At 50.1% G+C, this 4,514-nt stretch overlaps 1 long non-coding RNA gene across 1 annotated transcript; it reads right to left on the reverse strand.

Annotated features, from left to right (window-relative positions):
- Positions 1–273: 273 nt before the first annotated feature.
- LOC140725617 (uncharacterized) lies at positions 274–4,243 on the reverse strand. The gene is made up of 2 exons (XR_012098395.1): positions 4,111–4,243; positions 274–3,023 (listed from the first exon to the last, which is right to left on the reverse strand). It is a non-coding gene; the product is annotated as an uncharacterized lncRNA (long non-coding RNA).
- Between the last annotated feature and the right edge of the window lie 271 nt (positions 4,244–4,514).

Below are 4,514 nucleotides of genomic sequence, written 5' to 3' on the forward strand. Positions count from 1 at the left end.
TCGTTCACTCTTTCTCAACAGTTTTGTCAGTGGAAGGGCAATATCCGCAAAGTTCTTGCAAAATTTTTGATAATACCCCACCATACCTGAAAACCTTCTCAAGGCTCTCTTACCCGTTGGAATGGGTACATCAGCGATACCCTGAACTTTCCCCTCCTCTTTACCTCTGTCACTAGCTCCTGCCTTGTTTCCTGTGTTACTCGGCGGATTATCCCGGTGTCAACCTGAAATTATTAACCTGCTCAGCTGAGGAAAAACACCAGAGACACGAAATTACCTCTGAAACGGTTTTTATTCAGAGAGGAGTTCGCAACCCCACGCACTTCGGGCGTAAGGTAGCCAACTCCCAATTTGTCAGTTTACAAAGGTCATACTTATACCCAAAAGCAGGGTACTACATTCGCAAATATGGTTACCGATTGAAATTCATCAATTGATTGGCTATTGCATAGCTAAGCACGTGAAATACTCGGAATAAGCATAGACGCAAGCGTAATACTTGGAATGGGTATGGACGCAAGCAAAACACTCGAAATAGGTATATAGCTCAAAATACTTTGCCGAACACAGTGTCTTGTGGTTGCAAGGTTCCTCTTCTTTGTGGTTGCCACATGCTGTCTGGCATCTTATTTTAGTTACCTCTTCCCTGTCCTCCTACACTTGCCCAATGACATATCCTCTCCCTGGTCCTGTCTACATATTTTGCTACACTTACCCCTCGCCCACCCCTTCTACACATACCCCTTACCCTCATTCCCTCCTGTGATCATGAAATGATCACTCATCAATATCGTGAAAATCCTCTGGTGCAGGTTCGAGGAGTTCGGTGGCCTCGACAGTTGCTCGTACTACCATCAGTGGCTTAGCCGGCAGCAGGTCCCCTAACGAGGCCATCATGCAGTTCAGGACACATTTGACAATGGCGATACAGACAAAAATCCCTATAATAGCCGTCAGCCCATTGATCAACCAGTCCCTCCATGCACTTAGTCCCCAGTCCCCCCCATCCTGCCCAACCTTTTCCTTCCTTAATGGATCCTAACTGTTCATCTATTTTGTTCATACATTGTGTTATGTTGGCAGTAGCATCGTCTAGCCCCATTATGCATTTGTCCTTTATGATAGCACAGAGCCCACCCTCCCTGGCGAGGAGGTAATCAAGTGCATAGTGGTTTTGCATGGAGAAGAGCCGCAGTTGGTTAAGGCTGTCAGTTATGAGTCTTAATGCTCCCCTAGTGGCGTTCCCAAGGCTCATGAGACCACAGGCCAGATAGTTCCGATTGTGGGTTGCCGTAGTGGCTCCTGATGCTCCCAAAGAGAAAAAGCCAGCTGCCCCGTATCCAGCCACCTGACCTGCGGTTAGGGTGGTCAGGACTTGGTAATCTGCACAAAATTCTTGGGAGACCTCTCTCTTGTACCTCCCAGACGGGCGGGACAGGGGACCCCAAGTCCCAGGGCAAGGGACTGTGGTGGGGAGGAAGGTGCCTTAGGCCACCGAGGAAGGGTATGGGTACTCCAGGAAGTTGGAGGCAATGCCATTATAGAAGAAAAAATACCCCGGGAGGGTATACATGGTCTCAGTGCAACCTTTACCCTTTAGGTGTATGGTATGGCATCACTCCATTCTGCTATACCGGCAGAGGTGTACACTCGTTTGGTACCCCTGCGATATTCAGGTCGTAGGAATACATGATCATTGACTTGGAGGTTGGTGCGGTTCCCCTCCCCACAAAGGAGTTGCACCCCCTGGGTCAGGGGCTGGCACTGTGTCTCATGGCAAGAGCAAGAGATCCCTAAGGGGTCCTTGGTGGGGTGACACTCCCTTTTCCTACAGGGCTTGGAGAGGCAGGCGATGTTATTCGAGACATACACGTCTGAACAACCCCACCCTGTTCCAAAGTAGCAGTTCTCATATACTCAGTCACCCTTCGGGGGCTTGGGATTCCCCTCCCACCAGAGATCTTCTTTCATCCGCGGGAGGAGTTGAACCGCTATATGATCTGACCGCTTACTGATGGACGGGGGAAATAGGCAGTCCGCGACAGGGGCCGTGGAAGAATCATAGGTGAGTTCCACCCTCTTTCCCTCAGGCAATGTTTCGCTGGCGGGGGCACATTGGAAGGGTTGATCGGCACAATCCCAATGCGGGAAAATGGTAAAGAGCGAGGAGACACTGGCGGGGTGGGGATAGCAAACAATGGTCGTGGTTCCATACAGTCGTTTCTGCACGTTTTGGAAATAGTTCTCACTGATAAACCCTGAAGGAGGTCTTCCAAGGGTGGGGCCTTTGGGGAAACTCCAATCCCTTTCCCGCCTTCCTCGTCCAGAGCTTCCCGCAAACACTTCCCCTTGTGTAACAGGCCCCTTAATCGACCCTGTGCCCAATTTCTCTTGCAAGTAAAGTCAAACCTGCAATTCTGGTCCCGACAGGGAAGGGGCTCAGTAGTTCCTTTCGCCTAGGACCAGTTGACGGTCCAGGTGTGTAAGTCTCCCAGTACAATAATTAACCCTGGTTACATTCCATTTCCCCAACTGGCCTTCATCATCGTCGCAGACCAGGACATCCTGGCTGCAAAGGTGGTATACTCTACTGTTCTTCCCCGAGTGGCATCGATAGACCCGTCTCTCGACCTTTACCCTATACTCCACTATCCCTAAAAGAATATAGATAACCAACAGCATCCTACCTTCCATTACCAGAGTTCAGTTTCAAGGATGTGGCACCACAAGGAAAAAGGAATTTAAACACACAACAGTCCAATCAAGTCCGTTTACCAGTCCCTTCATTTATCTGTGGTTTCTAGCGGGTTCGAGGTCCAGCGCTTGCAGTCGCTCAGATGAATCCAACGTTCTTGTCCCTTCACCTTGACAGCAGAGGGGGTCTGCAGGAGGACCTGGTACAGTCCATTCCACTGGGGTCCCAGCTTGGGTCGATCCCAGTTCCTTATTAACACCCAATCTCCTGGTTCTGCTCCCTGCCACTCACCTTCTCTGTCAGGAACAGGTCTTGAGGCTTCCTTCACCTGAGTATGTAGAAATTTAAGAGACAAAGTTAAATGCTTGAGGTAACACTGCATTCCTCGCCCATCATTTGTAGATCTACTTGTATTGGCGGGGGGTTTTGGTCACTGCCCCATGGGGTTCTATTTGGGCGCCCGCAAACTATTTCAGCAGCAGTTAGCCCGGTACCGGTTTGAGTTGTAATGCGCATGTGATACAGTGCCAGGGGAAGGACTTCAAGCCAATTTAGTCCTGTTTCAAGGGTCAATTTAGTTAGTTTGTCCTTCAGGGTGCCGTTTGCACGTTCCACGATTCCTGCGGCTCGGGGGTGGTAGGCACAGTGGAATTGTTGTTCAATCTTTAGTATTTCGCAGAGTTCTTTGTTTACTTTCCCAATGAAGTGCAGACCGTTATCAGATGAGAGTCTTTGTGGGATACCAAAACGAGGAATAACTTCTTTCAGCAGTATTCGCACTACCGTGGAAGCCTTGTTGTTCGTTGTGGGGAAGGCTTCAATCCATTTACTGAAGACGTCAATTATAACTAAACAGTTATAATTGTAACAATTCACCTTAGGTAACTCAATAAAGTCCATTTGTAATGTGTCAAATGGTCCTGCTGGGGTTGGGGTGCACCCTTTATCACATCCAATAGATTTACCCGGGCTTACTTTATGGCAAATTAAGCAACCCCTTCCCCGTCTCTCCGCTGCCTCATTCAAACTGGGAGACCACCATGTTTTTAATAACAACATACACATTCCCTCCTGGCCGAGGTGGGTGTCAGAGTGGAGGCTGTCGACCAGGACAGGTAGGAGAGTATCAGGAATACAAGTCTGACCTGCTGGGGTCGGCCAGAGGCCCGTTGCGTTATTAATAATGCAACCATGTTTCTTCCAAACATCAATTTCTGTCGCAGGGGCATCCCCCTGTAATCGCGCGATGTCGGATATGCCTGGGCTATCAACCGGCAGAAGGCGTGGGGCCGAATCCACCGTTATTGTTTTAGAGGAGGCGGCTCGCTTGGCTGCCAGGTCTGCCCTGGCATTGCCTTTACTTACGGGAGAGTCATCGGATAAGTGGGCGGCACATTTTATAATAGCAAGCTTACCGGGGAGCTGGGTGGCTTTGAGCAAATGGTCAATGTAGGGGCAATGCTTTTGCCAGCCGACGTTTGGAAGCCCCGCTGCGCCCATAGTGTGCCAAAATCGTGAGCGACCCCAAATGCATAGCGTGAATCTGTGTAAATATTGGCTGTCTGACCCGAGGCGAGGACGCATGCGCGAGTGAGGGCGAAAAGCTCAGCCTGTTATACCGAAACTGGTGGGTGGAAGGCTGCCGCCTCCAAGGTGGTGTGTGAGGTCACAATGGCATAACCTGATTGCCGGACACCGTCCGGGGAGACAGAGGACGAGCCGTCCTCAAAAAGTATCAGGTCTGGATTGTCTAACTCAATGTCCTGGAAGTCTGGCCGCGGGGAAATGAGGAAGTGGTTTCGGTCTACGCAGGAGTGGG

This window comes from Hemitrygon akajei, chromosome 3 (assembly GCF_048418815.1).
Source record: "Hemitrygon akajei chromosome 3, sHemAka1.3, whole genome shotgun sequence".
NCBI classification, from domain to species: Eukaryota; Metazoa; Chordata; class Chondrichthyes; order Myliobatiformes; family Dasyatidae; genus Hemitrygon; species Hemitrygon akajei.